This window comes from Rattus norvegicus, chromosome 1 (genome assembly GCF_021556685.1).
Source record: "Rattus norvegicus strain SHRSP/BbbUtx chromosome 1, alternate assembly SHRSP_T2T, whole genome shotgun sequence".
Classification (NCBI taxonomy): domain Eukaryota; kingdom Metazoa; phylum Chordata; class Mammalia; order Rodentia; family Muridae; genus Rattus; species Rattus norvegicus.
This window is the reverse complement of record NC_141534.1, coordinates 221,720,242-221,743,121: the sequence shown is the minus strand read 5'-3', so window position 1 is coordinate 221,743,121 and position 22,880 is coordinate 221,720,242. Positions and strand designations below refer to the sequence as shown.

At 43.2% G+C, this 22,880-nt stretch overlaps 6 non-coding genes and 2 pseudogenes across 6 annotated transcripts; 5 read left to right on the top strand and 3 right to left on the bottom strand.

The window, feature by feature from the left end:
* On the top strand, positions 5,228–6,100 carry Or4z7-ps1 (olfactory receptor family 4 subfamily Z member 7, pseudogene 1; annotated as a pseudogene).
* Positions 11,898–12,391, top strand: Polr2k-ps2 (RNA polymerase II, I and III subunit K, pseudogene 2; annotated as a pseudogene).
* On the bottom strand, positions 17,149–17,221 carry Trnav-uac2 (transfer RNA valine (anticodon UAC) 2). Its single transcript has one exon. It is a non-coding gene; the product is annotated as a tRNA-Val (tRNA).
* A 269-nt stretch (positions 17,222–17,490) lies between these two features.
* Positions 17,491–17,563, bottom strand: Trnav-uac1 (transfer RNA valine (anticodon UAC) 1). Its single transcript has one exon. It is a non-coding gene; the product is annotated as a tRNA-Val (tRNA).
* Positions 17,564–17,805: 242 nt separating this feature from the next.
* Positions 17,806–17,891, top strand: Trnar-ucu1 (transfer RNA arginine (anticodon UCU) 1). The gene is given in 2 exon segments: positions 17,806–17,842; positions 17,856–17,891. It is a non-coding gene; the product is annotated as a tRNA-Arg (tRNA).
* Positions 17,892–18,310: 419 nt separating this feature from the next.
* On the top strand, positions 18,311–18,393 carry Trnal-uaa2 (transfer RNA leucine (anticodon UAA) 2). Its single transcript has one exon. It is a non-coding gene; the product is annotated as a tRNA-Leu (tRNA).
* Positions 18,394–19,834: 1,441 nt separating this feature from the next.
* Positions 19,835–19,907, top strand: Trnak-uuu2 (transfer RNA lysine (anticodon UUU) 2). The gene has a single exon. It is a non-coding gene; the product is annotated as a tRNA-Lys (tRNA).
* Positions 19,908–21,115: 1,208 nt separating this feature from the next.
* Trnaf-gaa2 (transfer RNA phenylalanine (anticodon GAA) 2) lies at positions 21,116–21,188 on the bottom strand. Its single transcript has one exon. It is a non-coding gene; the product is annotated as a tRNA-Phe (tRNA).
* Between the last annotated feature and the right edge of the window lie 1,692 nt (positions 21,189–22,880).

Genomic DNA, 22,880 nt, shown 5'->3' with positions numbered 1-22,880 from the left:
GCTGTAGAGATGCATAGTAAAGTCGTGTAGAAGAGATTTTAAGAGAGAAGATACTGACCTACTAACACTTAGACATGTGTCTTCCTTAAGGAGAAGTAAGCCTTGTCAAATTACTCGTGTCTAATGTCAGTTTAAACAACCAAATAGCCACATCTGCTTCTTGGGTAGAAACTAGAGGTTGGGGGTTTCTAATGAGGTGACCCTACTAACCTAAGGCATTGGAGAGTAAGTAGTTTGTATGTCTAATCATGTGTCTGGACACATGTGTCCATGTTCAACCAACTTTGAAATTTTCCTATGGATGAACTAGAAAGGGTTAATACGTCAATGATGCTTTCTGTAGGTGTGGGAGCGATGATTACTAATTCTAAAAGCCAAAACAGTGCACACAACATTTGTTGTTCAAGATAAGGAACATGACTTGAAGGGTGCAGGAAAGTTCAATATTGTTAGAAGATGTAGATAATGGAGTTGGGGGTTTTCCTCATCAGGGACTAGAGCATTCAAAAGCCTAATTCATTACAATGTATTTTCTCAGACAGAATGGTAACAAAGTACTAGGGATTTTGAGTTTTTCCTTCCAAAAACAAAGGAAAGCTTTTTAAACCTGGCTTCATTATTCTGCTCCAATGGTACACACATCCTCTCATTAATTGCCTTTGTTTCAATGTCCATCATTGAACTCAGAAGGTTATCAGCTTACTACTTGTCAGTTAATTGGTGATTTGATCACTTTCAAGACTTGATTTTTTTAAATATTACTTATTTAGTGTATATGAGTACACTGTAGCTGTCTTCAGACACACCAGAAGAGGGCATCAGATCTCATTACAGATGGTTGTGAGCCACCATGTGGTTGCTGGGATTTGAACTCAGGGCCTCTGGAAGAGCAGTCAGTGCTCTTAACCACTGAACCATCTCTCCAGCCCAAGACTTGATTTCTTTACAGAACCTCAGGCTGCGGGTCTTGTGCACTTTTTAAGAGAGTAAGCAAAGGGAGTGCTTTTAAATCCAACCCCCAGTTCTCTCTCATGTGCAGTTATGCAAGTACACACATCCCACCATACAAGTTTTATCTACTTCCCAATTCCCTGATGCTCAAGCTCAGCCAAGCCTTCTCATTTGCCTTTCTTCCTTGCCCAATTCAACGGAATGGCCCCAAACACCCAGCAAAGAGGTTGCAAGGAAGTGTCCATTCTGGAGACTCCCCATCAAAACTAAATGAAATTCCAAATAATCCAAATCCACAGGATACATAACTTTAAGGGGGAGGGGCCCCAGACACTTCTCCTGACCTCCATTTCTTCATCTGCAAAACAGTGTTCAAGCTTCCCGTCTGCCCTTCTTCCTTTGGATGGCCCTGGCTGTTAATGAGAATTTACTCATCCCTCCTCCCTGTAAGCTCTCACTGTGACTTCAGTGTTAGTCTTAAAATTGCCTTTCATTAAACCTTATATTTCTGCATTCCTATTCCTTCTGTAGTTATCTCTTCAGTAACAGTTTATATGTCTGACCAAGTGAAGAATAAGACATAATTGGAATCATACAAATAAGCTAGTTTTTTTAAGTATAACTATGGTGGTTTAGATACTGCATAATAAATACACACACACACACACACACACACACAGAGAGAGAGAGAGAGAGAGAGAGAGAGAGAGACAGAGACAGAGACAGAGACAGAGACAGAGACAGAGACAGAAACAGAAACAGAAACAGAAACAGAAACAGAAACAGAAACAGAAACAGAAACAGAAACAGAAAGAGACCGAGAGGGGCTCAGCTCATTGGTAGAGCATTTTTCTAGCATGCTGAAGCCCTGAGGTCAGTTTGTGAACCTGGGGTAGGAGTCTCCTGAAAAATACATTCTTCTGTTTGATTTAATCCCTAACCAACAACTCTCAGTTGAAAGAACAAAAAAAATGAAGAATGTTCTTTTTGTTTGTTACTATTTCCTTTTCTGATACTGTTTTTATATGTGTATATATTTAAACAATGTTGTTAAGTATGTCATTGTTAAATAAACAATGGGGAGATATATATACGTGGATTTACAACATGGAACTAATACTACTAATTCAATATTAACTTCAATACTAATTGATTTCTAAAAGATTCCATTTTTTTAATCAGTCTTGAAAACGTTTTTAAACAATTAATTCATCCTATAAAAAATCCTCTATATATAATTTTATTAGATTTGTTTCTTTCAAGTAATATGTCATGAACATTTTCTCTACCCTTATAAACATAAAACACCCTAGATCTTCTCAATAGCCTTGTCATATCTGGTTGAATAGATTTTGAAATTATATTTAAGCAGTTCTCTGTAGTTGGACATTTTCTATTGCAGTATCATATCTTATAAAAGAGTGAAATAAACATCCTTATAAACATTATTTTTAAATTTTAATCTGTTCTCATTGTCTATCTCTGGACACCAAGAAATAGAATATGTAAGTCCAGAAGCAGGGAGTTCTCATGACAAAATATCAATGGGCCAGAAACCTCTGAGCCTGACAAATGTTCTCAAGAGGGATTTCAGAGTCTCAGAAATTCTCCTCAATGAGCATGGCTACTCCTGAAACCCAAGCAAGACTGGTAAGAGACAAGACTTTAACTTCAATGCTAACAGCCCCTGAAGCTGGAACAGGGGTTATCCCAAACACTATTACCTGTCTGTGGGAAATGTTCTTCTAGCTGGGCTGCCTTGTCTGGGCTCAATGGGAGAGAAAAAGTCTTGCCTAGCAGAAACTCGAACTGCCAAAATAGGAGGCTGGGGGGAGAATACCAGGGAAGCTCCCACCTACCCAGAGGAAAAGGGAAGGGGGAGGGAGGAAGAATTGTGGTAGCGAGCAGGATGGAAAGTGAATATGTAAAAAATAAAATAAAATTTTAAAAAAATTACCGAAGTTAAATTATGATTCCAGAACAAGAACCCCTTGAATAGAGACCTACTTTCATGAACTGGTCACCTAGCCCACCTCTATTAAACCATTCTTTGTTTATTTAGTTGTATCTGTTCTGGCTGTCTCTCCTCATACCAACACTTCTGTGATATGTATAATGTTTATGATAATTGTTCTATTGATATGTTTAGATGATAGTGGAGAGATTGGCTCAGTAGTAGGATATATTTGTCTGAATTTTGCCTACAGTAATGGTCAGAGATAGCATCCACTGAGGAAGATTCATTACCATGTCTAATGGCACTTGATTTTCATTTCCTCTGCTTCCAAGTAGAGAAATGTAGAAATGCAGAGTGGCTGAAAAATTATTAAACATCCAGAAATCAGCTCACTGCTTTATAGGTTTCACTCAGTTCATGGTCACATAGCTCAGTGAGTCTCTGCCATGACGGCACTGCAACTAATTACACAGGGGAGACACACAGCAGAGAGGCAGCTCACCTAGGGGATGCCAAGAAGCAGCAAGAGAGAGGCTTGGGCCAGGGTCCCAATAATCACTCAACTCTACCTCCTGAAGGCTCCATTGTCATGGAAAGTAATTACTGTGATGATAAAGGCCTTTCTTCTACAACTACAAGCTATGTCTGGGAATTCTTGATCTCAGCCATTTCTCTTACTAATATCAGTCAACCTCAAGTTCGCTGTCAGGAATAAAACCAGGCCAGTTGAAGTTTATAACCAACCTGGGGGCTAAGTGCTGGTAAGTTACTGGCAAAATACAGTCCTGCTTTCTCTCCAGGTAACTGAGAACAACACAACTGAAAACAATTTAATAGTAAACCCCCAAAGGCTGGAAAGGCTAGGACAAGTTCATCTACTGTTGCTTATGGGTTATGAAGACTTTACATCCTTGAGATTGTTAGTGCTCAAATGTCACTGATGTGTTGGGAGTGATGCCCTTGAAACCCTCCTTTATTGATGTTAATATTATGGTTAGAGTTAAGTATGACTGGGTTCATGGAAAATCCCCAGCCAGCTGCAGAAGACTAATACAAATCTGGTGGTCAGGATGAATAATGGTATGATAAAGTTGTGACCTTGCTGAGAAATACATCTGACATCGAGATGCCCAATGTGATGACCTGGAACCTTTCTGAAAAACCAACATCCTGCTGACTAATAGATATGACAAACCTGTGACCTTTCTGACATCCTGTCAACATCAGCTGACCACACGAATACTGTGTCTCTGGCCTGTGGAAATGTTTCACACTTCCCCCTTCCCTCTGATACCCCTGTTATGGTAAATTGTCACCTTGGTCAAACTCTTGTCTTGGCATCCTTCTTCACCTCTCTTGTCCCCCATTCTCTTCCAGGTACCCTCTACACCCTCGTTGACACTGATGAGTGACTAAGCCCCCAGAGTTCACATGCCTTTAAACATTGTACCATTGCTCCAGCAAGCCCTGAGGTAGACACCAAAGCCCATGTCTCTCAAGCTGTTATCTTTTTTCTCTACTGTATTATTCTTTATTACACTTGGAAACTTAAATTTTAAAAAAAAAAGACCTCCTTATGCATTTCCTAAATGGCTGCATGATTTTCTGTAAGACTTGTAAATTCTTTACACTGAAGAAAATACCTGACCATTTATAGACTACAAATGTTTGTAAACAATGAAGTTTTCTCAATTATTTTAGATTAACAAATAATTGTGAGTAAAACTAGAGAATTAGATTTGCGTGGCCTCAGCCTCGAAGGACACTTAAGCAGGAAAATTGGCAAAATAGAAATTCAATGCTGATGGAAAAAAGTCCTGTAAAATCCAGAGTGTTCAGTGGTTAGAGAGGGGTCAGAGGTCAGCTGCAGGAAGGACAGACTATGGAGTTGGGGGAGTATAAAGACACATGAACAATGAAAGTAGGCAACCATAATTAGAAAGGAGAAATAGTTTACCTCACCCAGGACCTGCAAGGGGGCTCCATGAGGAAAGGCATTTACCACTAAATTTGATAATCTGAATTCAATTCCCAGAACTCACATGGTGGAAAGAGAGAACTGACTCCCATGGATTGTCCTCTGACCCCCAGGAGCATGCTGTGGTAAGCAAGGACATTCACATATGCACACACTAAATGTGATAAAAATTTAAAGAACAAAATAATACCCAAAGCACAGTCCACATTCCATTTGGTTTTGATGTTGTACTTTTCCATAACAAAAATATTTCCTCCTCAGGTGACAGAAGTAGAGGAAACCTGAGCCAATGGAGCAGAACATGTTAAAGCCGGGTGCAAGAATTTGTTTTTGAAGGACTAATGGACGCAGACCCAAGAGCTGAGTTTGGTCTTGTTTCTCTTCTCATTCTTGGTATACACAGCAACTGTGCTGGGCAACCTCCTCGTCATGGTCACTGTGACCTGGAAGTCCCGACTCCACACTCCCATGCACTTCCTGCTTCACAACCTCTCTGTCTTAGACATCTGCTGCTCCTCTATCACTGCTCCAAAAGTCCTAATGGACCTTCTCTCAAGAAGACAGACCATCTCCTTAAATGGTTGCATCATGCAGATGTTTTTCGTCCATCTGCTTGGTGGTACAGACATTTTCTCTCTCTCTGTGATGGCATTTGATAGATACATGGCCATCTCCAAGCCCCTGCACTATGTGACCATCATGAGTAGTAGGTGGTGCACAGCCCTCATCGCGGCCTCCTGGGTGGGTGGCTTTGCCTACTCCATTGTGCAGATCTCCCTCTTGTTCCCACTCCCCTTCTGTGGACCCAATGTTCTTGATACTTTCTACCGTAATGCCCCCACAGGTCCTCAAGCTCACCTGTACCAGCACCTTTGCTCTGAGGTCTTAATGATTTCAACCAACAGCTTGATGTCTACGCTGTGGTTTGTCTTTCTGCTAGTGCAAACTTGACAATGCTAAAGTCACACATAGGAGAGGACAGGAGAAAAGCCATCTCGACCTGTGCCCAAATGACTGTGGTCACTCTGTACTTTGTGCCCTGCATTTATGACTATGCCAGGCCCTTTACTGCCCTCCCCATGGATAGAACTGTCTCCATCACATTCACTATCACCATTCCTGTCCTCAGGATCTGTACCCTGAGGAACCAAGAAGTGAAGTCAGTCATGAGGAGACTCAGGAAAAGACTAGGACCTTCCAAAAAGGAGGTCTAATCAGTAGACAGTGTTTTTCTTCCATTTTCTTCTATTTGCTTGGTGGTGCAGATGTTTATCTGCTGGTGTTGATCCTTACTGCACAATGGGATCCTCAACACTCTAGAGACAGTCGTCTTTCTAGGGCTTCCTCATGGTGAGGAGGTTGCTGACAACATAGAACCTTAAACATATAAATCGCCGGTTCTTGACAAACCACAGGGTAGAGATCAAGCCATTGGTAGACATCATTAAGACCTCAAGAGCAAAGGTGCTGGTTCAGGTGAGCTTGAGGACCTGTGGGACATCAAAGTAGAACCACCAACAACATGGGCTCCGCAGAAAGGGAGCAGGAGCAAGAGAGAGATCTGCACGATGGAGTGGACAAAGCTGCCCACCAGGGCCAGGAGAGATGGCTAAGCAGTTAAGAACCTTGCTGTTCCTGCAGAGAACCTGAGGTCAATTCCCAGTTCCCACATCAGGCAGCTCACAACAGCCATTATTCCAACTCCAGAGGATCTGACATCTCAGGCCTCTGACAGGCCCAGAGACACACATCCATGTAACAAAAGATAAAATGTTAGTTAGCTCTTAGAAACTCAAATGCTTCTAAGTCTCAAACACCATGTTTTATTCATAAGAAAACAGAGTCCAAGAGAAAATTTGGTCCTATTTGATAAGGGTGTTGTTTTCGTTTTGGGATTGCTGGTTTTTGATTGGTTGCTGGGTTAGTTAGCTTATTGTTGTATGTGTAGTGCTAGGAATTGAACTTGTGAGATTTTTTCCCTATTAAAAGGGGCTAACATACCAAGGGCCAATAGTCCATAAACATCCCCCATCTCATGAAATCCCTATATATCTGTCTTTTCGCCCAACAACCCTGAGACTTTACTGTCCCATCCTTCCCTTTAAGCTGATTATGAATTAGGCAATCACATCCTATTGTGAAGTCGTGTTCCCACCAATGAGATGAGACACAGCCAACCACAATTACATCACAACTGAGTTTCCCTCCCCAGTGTGCTTGCTTGCAGGGTTTCAGTTATGGCACACTTATAGTTTGCAACAGCGTACCCTTTTTACAGAAGGAAATTGCCTTTCAGGGTTACCTTCACTTTGTACATGTACTTTGTGTGACACCAAGAAATATTCTTTTCCAGCAAACCTATGACCTCACACACGCTGGGCAAGTACTCTGCCACAGAAGTTTTCTGTAGCCATAACTTGATTCTTGAATTGTGGCTACACAATATATTGTCCAGGCAATAATCAATAAAATGATCTCCCAGGAACCCAGAGCAAAGTTAATAAAACCCAGCCACTTCTCCTCACTTGGAACTAATGGAGCTGGTTTTCCTTTGGAAGATCTCCACTCCATCTTCCTAAGGAAGCCTCTAAACTGCCCCTTTCAAAAGGCAATTCAGATTTCATTAAAGATGTCCTATCTAATTAACGCTGGAGGCACGGCTAGATCTGAGATATCTGATTCTTAGATAAGTACACATTCCACTACCCCAGCTATCTCAGACGCAGGTGTGGGATCTGAAACAAACTCACAAAAAATGAAAGAGCGAGGGGAGGGGGAACACGCTTCTCTGTTGCAGTATCATGAAAGGTATGTGGTTGCCCTTATCTGACCAAACAGTATGTACTGTTTCTGGTACTTGCAAAACTTGTCACTTTACAGCCATTCAATTCTAACCAGCCTTCCGGGAAGAAAGAAATCCTACCCTGTCCATATTTCCTTAGCGTGCCTGATGTACAAGAGATTGAAGCTAAGGAAACAAACAAAACAAAAAACCTTTCTGAAAACTAGAGGCACTGATTGCCCTTCCAGAAGGCTTGGGTTCAATTCCCAGCACCCACATGGCAGCTCACAACTGTCACTAATTCGAGAGTCCGTTTTCCACTTCACCAGTCAAGTCTGTTGTTCACTCTGCTGTCTTTGTCTGAAGAAATAGAGGACAAGATCTAACTCTAAAGCTGGGCATGGTGGTTCTTGCCTTTAATTCCAGTATTCAAGGGACAAAGGCAATAAATTCCAATGAGTTCCAGGCCAGCCTGGTCTACATAGTGGATTTGAGACTGGCCAAGGCTACAGAGTAAGACTGTCTCAAAAAACACCTTAGCAACCTTTAGTTGTTAGTTATATAGCTAAACATGGTGGGGGGGGGGTCAGATGTACTAATTTGATTCATATGAATGCTTGCCCACATGCATATGTGTATTATATTGGTACTGGTGCTTGGAAGGTCAGAAGAGTGTATCAGATTCCCTAGACCTGCAGATGCTTGTGAGTTACCACGAATGCTGGGAGTTGAGCCCAGGGACCCTGCAAGGTGCTCTTAACCATTGGGCCATCCCTCCAACCCCTCTAAGCCCTTTCGGTAGACATTTCAAAACCTGTGTTGTGGGTTATTTTTTTAATTACTAAATTAGTTGCTTTTGAATCAGTGTGATAAAACACCACCACCAAAACAACTCAAAGAAGAGAGAGTTTATTTGGAGTTTATGGTTCCTGAGAAACACAAGTTCATCCCCATCAAAGCAGAGAAGTGTGGCAGCCACCAGTCATGGTGGCAGAAACAGCTGGGAGCTCACATCTCAGCCCATAAACAGAAAGCAGAGACAGAGCTCAGGGATGGTGAAACCTCAAAGTTCACTCCTAGTGATATAGTTCCTCCAGCAAGGTCATACCTCCTACACCTCCCCAAATGGAGTAAGCAACTGGGGACCAAGTATCTAAAGGCCCAAAAATTTAGGGGGACATCTCACTCAAACCACCACAATTACTATTCTTTGGCAATTTCATACATGATAATATAATGTGTTTTCATCATACATACTCCCATTAGTGTCTCTTATCCCTGCCCCACTAACCACTTCCTCTCAGCACATTCTCTCCCTGCTTTGATATTTCCCTCCCTCCCTCTCTTTCTCTCTTCCCCTCTCAATTCAATTAGCACTGTTTGCAAGAACATAGATGGAAGTTACTCACATATTGACTGCACCGCTGAAGAAAATGACTCCCCTCTCCAGGTAGCCATTAACTACCAAAGGACTCTCAAGGAGAGGGGTGGGCTCTCCCAAGGCCCTCCCTGATTGTGATGGTTTGGATGAGAATGGCCCCTACAGGGCATATATTTGAATACTTAGTTCCCAGTTAGTGGAACTGTTTGGGGAGGATTAGGAGGTGTGGCCTTGGAGGAGCTGTGTCACTGGGAGTGGGATTTGAGATTTCAAAATATATGCTCTATCTGAAGTGTTCTCCCCCTGACCCCCGCTCCTACTTGTGGATCATGATGTGGCTCTTACTGCCTCCATGCTCCATGGCTTTGCTCCACTCTCATGGACTCAGATTAAACACTTTCTTTTATGCATTGCCTCAGTCATGGTGTCTTGTAACAGCGACAGAAAAGTAGCTAGCATATCCATCCATAATTGAATATTGAAGGGAGGAGAGAAGGGGAGAGGAGGAAGAAGAAGAAGAAAACAAAAAGGAGGAGGAGAAAGATGCCACATCTGAAGGGAGTCATCACACACAGAGAGAATGCTGGGAAACTTTATTCACAACTGTAAGGACAAACATGACAATTGCCATAGCAGACCATACAGAATGGACTCAACTCTGAACAAAGTAAACATGGTTACCACTTGGTTTGTTGGCACCATTTGATCACTTGTCCTGCTCACTGACTGCCTCAAGTATCATTCCTCTTTGAATAATTTGTATACCAAAAAGAACATAAAAATAACTAACTCTCAAGGTTACAGTCTCAAGCAAATCTTCATTTCTTTAAAAAAGTAAAATGATGCCTTTGACTTCAATGTTCTTGTTTACTGAGGTACAATTTACATACAATAAAATTTTCCCTTTTTTGTATATAGAATTCAATAGAGTCTGAAAGATATATAATCAAAGCACAGATTGCTCCCATCACTTCAAATGCTTTCCCTGTGTCTTCTTGCAGTGAATTCTTTCTCCCTTACCACCCTCTTCATACACAGACAGAATGCTGAAAACCTTATTCACAACTGTAAGGACAAATGTCATCATTGCCACAGCAGAGCATACAAAATGGACTCAACTCCGAACAAAGTAAACACAGACAGAAAAGGTAGCCAAGGAGCAGAACTGAAGAAGGATGCTAATGGGTACAGTTATCTGGAGGGGACATTAAAGGTCAAGGCATTCTGACTGAGCTGACTGACGTGAGCAACATTGCTAAAACTAACAGAATCTAGAATCATCTAAGAGACAAACCTCAGGGATATCTATGTAGAGGTTTCTAGATGATTTGGGAAAAATCACCCTAACTATGGGTGTCGCCATGTCACAAGTGGAGTCTCAGAACAAATAAAAGGAGAAAAGAAGCTGAGCACCAAGCATTGCTCTCTTCTGTGTGACTCAGGGTGCAACGGGACCAACAACTTCACTCTGTGACTTAACAGAATCCTTGCTGAAGGCAGGGCAAGGTGTTCAGATATAAAGGGGGCAGAAGGTTCAGTGACTGAGACCATCTGCTGTTCTTTCAGAGGTTCCCAGCATCCGCATCAAGTGACTACAACCACCGGTAATTCTAGCTCCAGGGGATCTGACACCCTCTTCTGGCCTCCATGGGTACTGCACATAAATGGGGCACATAGAATTATTTTTAAGATGTGGGAGAACAGTACATGAACCAAATTTACAGAATTCTTGCTAGAACTCAGCTAACAGAGTAGAGGCCATGAGTCTTAATTACTTTCCTATTGCTGTAAAAAGATACCAGGACCAAGGAAACTTATAAAAGAAATCATCTAATTTGGGACACATGGTTCCAGTGGGTTAGAGTCCACGACAATCATGGCAGAGAGCATGACAGAAGACAGAAATGGGGCTACTCATACTGGAGCAGGAGCTGAGAAGTTACATGTTGAGACAATGACCAGGAGGCAGAGAGGGAGTAACTAGAAATGACTTGGGTTTTGACCTCAAAGCCCGCCCCCCAGTGACATACCCCGGCCCACCAGGCCAAGCCCCCTAATCCTTCCTAAAGAGTTCCACCAACTGAGGACCAAGCATTCAAATACAGGAGCCTGTGGGGCCCATTCTCATTCCAACCGCCACACTACACTTGCTGTGAAGAACCCAGGAGACAAGAGGGTCTCCCAGACGCTTCAGTCTTTGGAGACCCTGGGGATCCCTTGGGTCATCAGTGAATCTTTGTTTCCTTCCCTTCTTTCTCTTCACCATGCCCTGAAGGGTGATAGAATTTTTCATGTACACAAAAAGGAGTTTTTTCGTATATAGGTCATATCTTTGTGTACTATTTAACACTTTTTGCCTGACGAATAACCATGAAGATTTTTCTCCTGTACCTTCTTAATACCTGAAAGCTTCTGATTTTACATCTTTCTCTATGATAAATCCCTTTTTTGAAGCTTAAACATTCTCTAGTAAGGCATTCTCCCACAAGTACATTTGTGCTTTGTTGGAAAAACCTTCAAAGACAAGATCCAAAAAGGCCCTTTCTTCATTTGATCAATGAAACCGAATTACAAAGGAACTTGAATAGAAATTACTTCATAAGAATATCAATTTTTTTTACAATAACACGATTTAAAAGTATATTGCCTCAGAAACACATTTGATTCAAGTAAGTGAACGACGGGCCTCAGGAATTAGCCGACTGTCTCTTTGTCTGAATTCTAGTCAGGCTTCTCAAGTCACTTCTCCAATAGGCCTCAATCCTTGACAACACAAGACTGAATGAGAACTGGAACGAAGGAGTGACCCAGCCTAGCAACCCAGGGATGGAAGTCAAGAAATCATTCAGGGGAAACGGCGTTTGCGTGCTCAGAGGAGGGACGCTTTCTGGAGTTGCGGAGGCACGAACAGTGGACACCCAGAAAGATGTTCAACCATCAAAGCAGCAGCCAATGATAAATATTTGTGGAGAGTGTCACACCGAAAATGAAATAAAATCCAGGGATCCAATCAGATGCAAAGAATGTGGATACAGAATAATGTACAAGAAAAGGACTAAGAGATTGATGGTTTTTGATGCTCGATGGAACAGGGGAGTTGAGGAACGTCTTCATACATTTGCCTCATTGATGTTTCTCTTTAATGTATAGCATTTAACTTAGCTTACTTAATGACTACAACTGTATACCTATGATTTCATTTTAGAAATGCCAATTGTAGTTTAATACCCTGTATAAAGGAAATTTTGGGTCAGCATGCGACTTAATTTATTGTTCTTGTAATTCCTCATACAGTGAAGATTAAAAGTGTTTCCCCAAACCAAAAAAAAAAAAAAAAAAAAAAAGAAAAAGAAAAAGAAATCATTCAGGGGAAGTCAAAGAGCCCGAGAAGGGGATAAGAGATCTTTAAGAAGGACAGATGGAGAGATGGCCCAATTGTTAGGTCGTTTTTGCAGAGAACCCAGATTAAGGTCTCAGAAGCCACAGGGAAGCTCACAATCGTCCAAAACTCCAGTTCCAGAGGATCCAATGACAACTGCTGGCCTCAACAGGCACCAGGCATGCATGTGGTACACATACATATTTCCAGTCAACACATTTCATTCATGTAAAATAAATATAAATTAATAAATAATTTTTAAGTAATGACAGTGGGGCTGTAGAGATGGCTCAGCAGTAAAAACTTACTGATTTATCAGGAGGGCTGGAGTTTCAATTATAGCACCCATACTCCAACTCCAGGGGGGTCAGTCTACAGGCAACTGTACACATGCTGCATGCACAAGACAGAAAGAATCAAAACTTAAAATGAAAATAAATCTTTTCAAAGTTGATACTGCATAGGATATTTTTTTTTTTGGTTCTTTTTTTCGGAGCTGGGGACCGAAAGGATATTTTTTAAATGAGGTAGAGAAGGAGGAGGAGGAAGAACAACTAGCTTACTGGAGATCGTAGTGCCAGGTACCTTAGTTTGTGTATTCATTACTTTGTGCTGACAAAGTGCCTGGCAAGGACAGCTTGAAGAAGAAATAGCTTGTTTTGGTTTGCAGTGCAAGAGTAGAGTCCATCTGGTAGGGCAGGTATGATGGCGGTAGCTTGAGGAGAGCAGCCACGATGCACTTGAAGTCGGGACATCAAGAGCCGTCAATGTCGGCTCGGCTGACTTTCTCCTTTTTATTCAGCTCAGGACTCCAGCTATGAAATAATGCCTCCCATATTTAGGGTGTGTCCTCTCCCCTCAATTAACCTATTATTAACACCCTCAATCAACCCCCTCATACAGGTGTTTGCAGGATGATTCTAAATCCCATCAAACTGATGCTCAAAAGCAACCATCAGAGTTCACTCTATGCTATTGTGACAGAATGCCTCAACCTTGGATAATTCTCAGTGAGCAAAAATGTATTGGGCGCATGAAGATACAGGCCGGGATGCCCAAGATCCAGGTGTCCCATGTAGTGACATGACTGACTGTTTCAAAACCCTTTATAACCAATGTTATCTGGTCCAGAAGGTGTATCACTCAGGCCTGCACATCTCCCAGTAGACCCCATATTTGAAGTGCCGTTGCACTAGGAACCAATTTTCAAACATGTGGACTTTAGGGATAGATTAAACTGCAACCAGAAAAGAGAGAAAGCAAAGCAAGAAATACAGTAGCCACGGGGAAGAAGTCTCAGGGTGCTTTCAGGGGGTAGGAGATGTGTGATGCCTACACTTTGAGAAGTTACTCCAGTTGTTTGTCAAGTATTGACTGGAGTAGGGCAAGACCAGACATGGGGTCATTGAGAAGTGCTCAGTGAATCTGCTGCTTACAAAAGTGTTTACAGCTCTGGCAATGGTCTGGGTGATTCGAATAAGGAGAAAAGATCAATATGTTTGTAGCCAAGCTACAGAGTTTCTCAAGAAGATGGCAGTGACAGCCCATGTTGGATGGTTTTTGCTATGATTTGGATTATTTCCACCCCCAAATCATATGTTGAAATCTCAACTCTTAGACCCTGAATTGTGATTTTATTGGAAAAGAGGGCCTTTAGAAAGGTGTCCAATGTATATCTCTCCTGAGAGACACACCCAGAATACAGCAAATACATAGGCGAATGCCATCATTAAACCACTGAACTGAGAACGGGCCCCCATTGAAGGAATCAGAGAAAGGACTGGAAGAGCTTAAAGGGGCTTGAGACCTCATATGAACAACAATGCCAACCAATCAGAGCTTCCAGGGACTAAGCCACTACCCAAAGACTATACATGGACTGACCCTGGGCTCCAACCTCATAGGTAGCATTGAATAGCCTAGTGAGGGCACCAGTGGAAGGGGAAGCCCTTGGACCTGCCATGACTGAACCCCCAGTGAACGTGATTGTTGGGGGGAGGGCGGTAATGGGGGGAGGATGGGGAGGGGAACCCTATATGGAAGGGGAGGGGGATGTTGGCCCAGAAACCGGGAAGGGGAATAACAATCAAAATGTAAATAAGAAATACTCAAGTTAATAAAGATTAAAAAAAAGAAATATGATCTAAAAAAAAAGAAAAGAAAAGAAAGGTGTCCAAGTTAAGATGTAGTCACTAAAATGGACTCTGACCCATTATATATAACTGGTAGCCTTATAAAAAGGGAAGTTGGGACACAGTGACACACTTGAAGGAAAGACGGTGTTAACTGGCATCTCTCTGTTCACAGCTTGTGTAGGGAGGTATATTGTGGTGGTACCCTGTCATTTCTAGGAGGTACAGTCTCCCAGCAGACTTCCCGGTCCCTTGTCCTCTGCCAGTTTTCTGTCTCCTCTTCTTTGATTTCCTTGAACTTCAGGTGCAAGAGCTGTGTGGGAGATGCATCCACTGGCCCTGGGGTCCCTGTAGTTAATCACTGTATTTGACCGGTTGTGGTTTTCTGTAAGCGTCTCCATCTGCTGCAAAGAGAAGCATCTTTGACAAGGGTGAGAACTCTGCAGTTACAAGGACAGGTGTTTAGAGTTGGTTAGGAATCGTGCTGGGCTAGTAAAATGGTAGCATTAGATTCCCCTCTAAAATCCAAGATCTCACTAGTCCTGGTAGGGAAAAGCTATTGGGGTTCTAGCCCTAAACAGAAAACTATAAGCAACTAATGACTACTGAGAAAGAGAGAAAGTGTCTCCCTGTATTTGCTTATCCAGCACAAAGTGGTCACCCCCGAAATGATATACATGTAAACAACAGTAAACACACTCAGCATTATATTTATGCATTATGTGCAAATATATCTTGTGTGTGTGTGTGTGTGTGTGTGTGTGTGTGTGTGTGTGTGTGAAAGAGAGACAGAGAGAGATGGAGAGACAAAGAGGGAGAGGGAAAAGGAGAGGGAGAGGGAGAGAGAGAGAGAGAGAGAGAGAGAATAAAAATTGCAAAAAAAAAAAAGAGGCCATCAATTCCTGAACAAGTGAGGAGGATAGAGACATGAGAGGGGCTGGAGGATGACAAGGGAAGGACAGAGGTAATGTTATAGTTTAAATCAAATTTCACAAAAAGGGGACGTGCTGGTGAACGCCCTTAATCCCAGCCGAGGAGGCAAAGACAAGAGGATTTTTGAGTCTGAGGCCAGCCTATTCTACACAGTTATGTTCCAGGACAGTCAGGGTTCTACAGAGAGCTAGCTACCCTGTATTGGCAAAAAGAAAAAGGAAAAGAAAATTCACGAAAAGGAAAAAAAAAAAAAAAAACGATGTAAGTATACAGAAGAAAGAAAAACCAAAAAAGTCAGACCACCACACCAATACTGACATATTTGGCAGCTAGCAGATTAACAAACAACAACAACAACAACAACAACAAAGTCTACAAGGGTAAAAGACCCAGTGTTGATCTCAAACTGTGCAGTGTGCCTGCCAAAACAATAACAACGATATTACGTCTGCGCTGACTCTGTGGAGAGCGTCAGTTCATCAAACCCTCTTGAGAATCATACAAGGGGCTATCCCCACCTTTACAGAGAGGAAAACAGGGACACAACAGAAAGGCAACTCCCCCAAGAGTCACTCCAGACTCTGCTTAGGGACTCTGTCCCCGGGCCAAAAGAAGTTGACCAGCCAAGTGCTGAAATAAATGTCCACGAGTTATCTTTACCTATCGACCCCCCACACCCCAGGGTGCAGGAACCATCTCTAAAACTGGAGCAGGAAGAACAAATGACGACGACGCCTTCTGCACGTAAAGGTCACTGCGATCACAGCAGTTTTACCAAAGTTGGAGACCGCCTGCCTGGACTGCACCACTGAGACCCTCCCCACCCCAACCCCAGTCCCGGGTTAGGACAGGCTTTGCAAACAAACACGTTTCCCACCCTTACCTTTGTCTTTGCAATATACTTCTGACAGTCTGTGCCAATACGGAAATTGAATGTTTTTACACCGTTAAATTTGCTATCCTTTTAGTTATCATTTACATGCTTTTAATTTTTTTTTCTGCTCTTATTTTTGAAATTACGCTCTAAAAATTGTGCCGTTTGTTCCCGATGGCCACGTAACAAAGCATTTCTAATGTTTAAATCCTCGGTCCAAGTGAAATTTCTGCTACCAAGTGCACCGTAAGGAGATGCACTTGTGCAGAACAGTAATAGGGTACTTCTAGGAGTCACAAGAGAAACTTCTGACAATTAAAAATGAAAGGATTTTTAATCGCTTCCCTTGTGCCTGACATTAATATCTCAATACGTACTTTTATATTACTAAGATCAATATGAAGCCAGTAGGCATGTAATTAATCAGCACTTTTAGTAGCAACGTTTTTATTATTTAAAAGCAGCGGTTGTAGGCGTGCTCCATCTCGCAATGGAAGCAACCTTTAAAAGTGGCCCAAGACGAGTCAGACACCTAAAGCCTACTATTTGAAAGCCACGCAGGCACAGAGGCTCCAGGAGACGCAATCCCCTCACCAGCACGTCCCAGAAGAAGCCACGAGGGGGCAGTCTCACCGGCTCCGGGTGCTGGAGGAAACCTACCAAGAACGCCAGCGGACCGGCCATAGATAACCGAACCCAACAGCTGGCGCACAAAACCCAGATTCTCGGGAAGAAAAAAAATTAAACTGAAATAGCCTTAATAACAAAGAAAAAATTCCAATGGTTCCACTGGGGCTCGAACCCAGGACCTTCTGCGTGTAAAGCAGACGTGATAACCGCTACACTATGGAACCACGTGCTGCACTGTGGCTCTCAGATTGGGTAATGAAAACAGAATGTTTTGATAAAAAGAACCTGATAACGACTAAAAATTTGTAATCTTTTCTTAAAGAAAATGTTTCAAAATAAACCCATATTTTTCAACACCGGACAAAAAAAACGGGTGACGGTGGTTTCAAAAAGAGGCTCCAAAGTACCATTAAGATGCGTTTATAAGCAAAATTCAAAAACCCAGGCTGGCTGAAGAAATAAGTACCTGAGAAAAAGTAACTAGCACACCACGTGGTTCCACTGGGGCTCGAACCCAGGACCTTCTGCGTGTAAAGCAGACGTGATAACCGCTACACTATGGAACCGGGCGGGTGCAGCGGGTGCCAGATCAACTAACTACATGTGGGGCTATGGTGACAGCGGAACTTGGGACCAACATGTTTTTGTTCCCTGAGCGGGGAACTTCCAGCAGGATCTGGGGTTTTCTAGCGCCGCCGCTCTGCTCGCTCACTGCTGCACTCTCCACTGTTAATGGAGGAAGAGAACTCCACCCCTCGAATCGACGCTCCTGATCTGATGTAGACAGTTCGGGAAGAAAAACACACCTGGCTCTGTGGCGCAATGGATAGCGCATTGGACTTCTAGATAAATGAAGGCATTCAAAGGTTGTGGGTTCGAGTCCCACCAGAGTCGCTTTTATTTTAATAAGAGAGTTGTAACAGAGGAACGAAATACCAAAGTGAGGAAAAACAAAAAGTGAGCCAAAGTCCATGGCTATTAAAACGCCCTCCTAGGCGTACCCATTAGAATGAAAAAGAGAAGTTATCGCTGTCGTTTCCTGTGCCCGTCCCCTTGGAAATATCAGGGATCTTGCTGCTACCACCGGCGTGTTTTCTCAATCACTTTCCAGCGTCAATCACATTGCTATTGTATGCGGAAATGAAGTAACGATCTAGGCGTGACCAGGGTTACTAATCTTCCTCCCCTGTTGCTTTATTTCTTCATTCTTTTATCTTATATGAGTAAAAAATGAATTTTACGGTTCTTTGGAAACTTTTGAATCTCTCAGTATTGCTCCAGTTGCTGATAAATAAAATCTAGTCCCTTCAAGTACCAGAATGGCCGAGTGGTTAAGGCGTTGGACTTAAGATCCAATGGATTTATATCCGCGTGGGTTCGAACCCCACTTCTGGTAAATCTGCTTTTTCCTTTTCTCCCCTCCAGTACCTATGACGTTGGGACCGAGGCAAAGAGATGAAGACAAGAGGTAAAGAAATATTGCACAACAGCTTACCGCTCCAGACCCAGCCATATACCGAGTATCTTTCTGATAGCTAGAATACTGGGATGCGGAGAATTTAAAAATTAAAATTTATAAGTAAAATATTTAAGAAGGAAAAAATAAAAAGCAAGGTCTTCAACTACAAGGTGTGACAGAGAAACAGCAGAAAAATAAATAAGGAGGCTCAATCATCTGGACATTTACTTTCGGGGGCCAATATTGCCGCTTCTCCACTGAAGTCTCTCCTCCCTACCTTCGTTCAAGGACAGCCCCTCAGTTAGTCACACTATTAGAACAGTAGTTACTGTCCTCTGAGCAGAACCATGCTGGGACGGAAGACAGACTCAGGATGTATTTGTCTGCGGACCATCTGTTGGGATCAAACCAGACTTGGACAAACCACGGGGCATTCAAAGTGGGATGGGGAGCGGCTAAATGGAACGCAGCTCAGGTTACATCTCTACGGGTAACAGGGGTGTGCCACACGCGTAACCCTTGATGACACCGAAAGAGCCATATGACCTCTGTGCTCTGGAGCCTAACACTGGTCGGCGCTAGAGACAGCCCTGCTCTGCTTCTCCCAGCGCTGACTCCTCGTCCTTTGTGAATCAAGCTCTCCAGCAGGAGGTGGAGGTTTGTCCAGAGGTTCGCAGGGCAACACTCCCGAGGCTCGTAATCCCCTGAGGCTGACCGCCTTGCCAGGTAGCCCCTCTCCAGGAGTCATGGTGTTAGCATGCTCAATGGAACTTCGACTCGACAACAGATGTTTAGGGTCCCATAAATTCCTTGTAAGAAGTACCTAACTCGTTTGTGGTTATCCAATAGGAGCAAATGTCCCTCAGAGAGCTACTGGGGGCTTAGGAATGAGGTCGGTTCTACCCTACACAGGACCAAGCCTGGGTCTTGGCAGCCTCACGAACTTGCCGAGATCCTGGAACTCAGCGTACGCTCAAGAAATGTCGGATGCAAACCTAAACCCAAACGATGCATCCACAAGGCGCTCTAGAACGAAAAAAACAAAACAAACAAAACAACAACAACAACGAAGCAAACAAACAAACAAAAAAACCAAACCTGTAATCAGAAATATCTCCACCAGCTCGGGAGGCCTGACAGGGGTCCAAAATATAGGTTCCTCTCGTGAAATACACAAAATAGGAACCTCCAATAATTTTAGTCCTTATAGGCTACATGTGATGAGAGAGAGGGAGAAAAACATACTTGATTTCCTCACAAGCCTACTTATCACGATTTTTTAGCAAAAGACTAAAGGTTTTCAAGTACTTGGAAAGAATTTAAGACTCTAGGCCTACTTTTAACTGTGGATAGACTAGGAAGAAAACACTCCTCAAGAGCCCGGATAGCTCAGTCGGTAGAGCATCAGACTTTTAATCTGAGGGTCCAGGGTTCAAGTCCCTGTTCGGGCGGAAGTTGTTTTAGGTTCCTATAAATCGGCAGGACCGAACAAATGAAAGACTATCTTCAGTAAGACCCAGGTGTTTGCCTTACCCTTACGTGGAAAAGAGTTTACAAAAATGAGAACACACCTCATAAGGCTGCACTTTGCTTGCAAAGTCTTTGTTACATGTTGCTGTGTGCGATTTTTGTATTCAAAACATCGATATTTATACAACCAAAAATCACGACACACCTGCCATCACAAAGAATGGGTTCTGATGCCGCTTATTAAAGGCGAGGCTTGGAAACCAGGTTACTAAAACTGTATTTCAAATGAAGACACAGAATGTTTAGTCTCCAGCTAGGAGCACGACCAGATTCCCTGTGCGCCTCTGATGGGCCCCGACTTGGCTGTGTAGACATTTACGGGACTATCTACAAGCCCGCCATTGAAACTTTCAGGCTTAGCAAAGGGACAGTATAGGGTGGCGATTGGAGAAAGACCCAAGACGCCAGCTGGTGCAGCAGGCATGTGTCGTATGGGCATATCTTCCGAGATAAGCTGCCACCATCTTCGTGAGTTCAACTGTACCTCATCACATCTGGGCTTGTTGACTGTTGATGTTCTCCTAAAACACGGGGCCGGAGAGGGTCAAGGTATCTTTGAATTTCCAATCACCCTACCCGATCGTTCATATACAACTCTGTGCATGTCCTCAGAGAGAAGCTGGAGTATACAGCTGAAGGAGACTAGAGGAACAGGGCCATTGAGGAAGCAGGGCCATTTAGGAACCAGGCTGGGTTTCAAACAATGCGGCTGCTTTGGGGGTCACCCATGCTCCTCGTCCGTCCTAAACAACCTTAATAAGCTCATTGGTTCGCCGTGGTGAACTTTCATGCAAACGATTTTTCGTTTGCCATTGGAACAATATGAGGACGGGAGATACACCTTGACTGCTCCCACTTTCCCGGGGCCAATACTCTGTCGAAGTCAGCTTTCACCATATAAGATTTTGAGCCATATATCACAGCTAGTAATATATCTGGTAACTATATATATATATATATATATATATATGGTAACTAAAAAGAAGCAAAAGCAGCAAAATCCTTTGCTTGTGTTTTGCCTCACATTTCCAAAGAGGATCTTTGTGTCTTCGCAAGGATGGCTATTGTACTGGAGTTGGGAAAGGAATGTCAAATTCCAAGAGACAGAAATACCCACAAAACAGAGACTTGCTGAAACCCGGGATCGAACCAGGGACCTTTAGATCTTCAGTCTAACGCTCTCCCAACTGAGCTACTTCAGCGAAGATGGTGGTCCTTTCTCCCCGCTTCAAAGGAAATTTAAGGTAAAAAAAATAAATAAGTTCAGGTCACCTCACTTTCAATTTTTGAATTTTTAATTTCACTTTTAGAAGTGTATTGCCTTTAGTTCTGCAATTTGAAGAGCAGTAACAAAATTAATTCCTGTCGTGTCAAGATGTTTCCTGCCGCGTCCCCAGTTACCTTCCTTTCGTTTCTACGCTTTCTCTACTCTTATCTAGGGTCCCCCGTCCCATTCATCCCTCACATCTGCTGGAAGGTCGACGTAATTTGCCCTCAATCACCCAGATCTGCCCGAAGCCTGAAAGGTCAGGGTCGGGACAGACTTCAATGTTTGGTCGGTCTGTCGCCTTTCAGCAGGCAAACTATAACTGAAAGGACGCAGCAGGAGGGTAAAGTGGAAGCAGTGCTCTGCACCGGCCCGCGAAGAGCGATAATAATGACTTTGTAGAACTTTTTTGTTAGATATGTTTGAATTTCACATATATGTGAGCTGCATTCTGATTGTTTGAACCCCCTTAGCCTCTCTAGTCTCCCTCCCATCCCACTAACCTCTGTCCCACATTCACGTATTCTGAATTTGTTGTTCTGTGTTTCGGTTTGGTTGCGGGTTTTGAAACCTACTGACTTTAACCAGGGCTATCTGTGTGACCATGGATGTAGAACTAACTATCTTTTACAATTTAGTGGGCGCCTCGGTGGCTACAGAACTGAAGACAATAAATGTCCCTTCGCCCAGAATCCAGATGATGGTGATTTTCGAAGAGCCCAATCTCACCCTCCTGTCCCCTTTTCTTTGGCTGAGTGACCAGAGCTGTTCCTTTAACAAATACCAACCAACCAAGTCGCGGGGCCTTAGGCCTGTGATTTTGAGTGTATGTGTTTCTTTGAAACGGCTCCTTGCCTGTTTCCGCATATATTTTTGTTTTGATTTGATTTGAGACTTGATTTCATCACTAGAGTAAAATCTCTTAATAATTACCACACACACCTGCTTTCCTGTGGACTTTACTAAGAATGTGAGAGAATTCTGGTCTCGTTTGGTCATCACAGGAAGCCAAGATAGTTATTCCTTTACCTCTGAGGAAGCTGCTGTTAGTGAGGAAGAGGAGGTCACTGTGGGATCGTTACGGACCCTACGTGAAGCGTCCTTGTGAGCAGGGAGAAGACCCGGCCTCAAACGCCACCTCCATCTTTGTCGCCCCTAGAGGGCGCCTGTCTCATTCCCTACGCATCCCCATCAAATACGGAGGGCCAGCTTCATTCTGTGGCTCGCCTGAACCAAGGAAAACTCAATCTGTTTTAAACAAGCGGCGTTTTCTCCCGGGGAAAACTATTTCACCACGGGGCTTGCGAACTTTTTGTATTTACGAGCCAAGTTCTTAAAATCCTGCAAGAATATGGATGAGAGTGTATGGGTTTGACGTGGATGTGCACTGACATTTTTAAATTTGTCTCAGCCCCTTGAATGCACGCCCCTATGTCGTGCCCCTTTCTCCCACTAACAGACATCTCTACCTCGACTTCAGCATCTCCCGGAGCACATTTCAGAGCAGGAGAAATCGGACCTGGAGTGAAGAAGCAAGCTGTTCTGTGTGGGGTTTCAGTTCCCAGGGAAGCATCTTTTCCTGAGAACCGGGTGGGACAGTATAGGGAAACCGAGAGCCAGCAGCGCA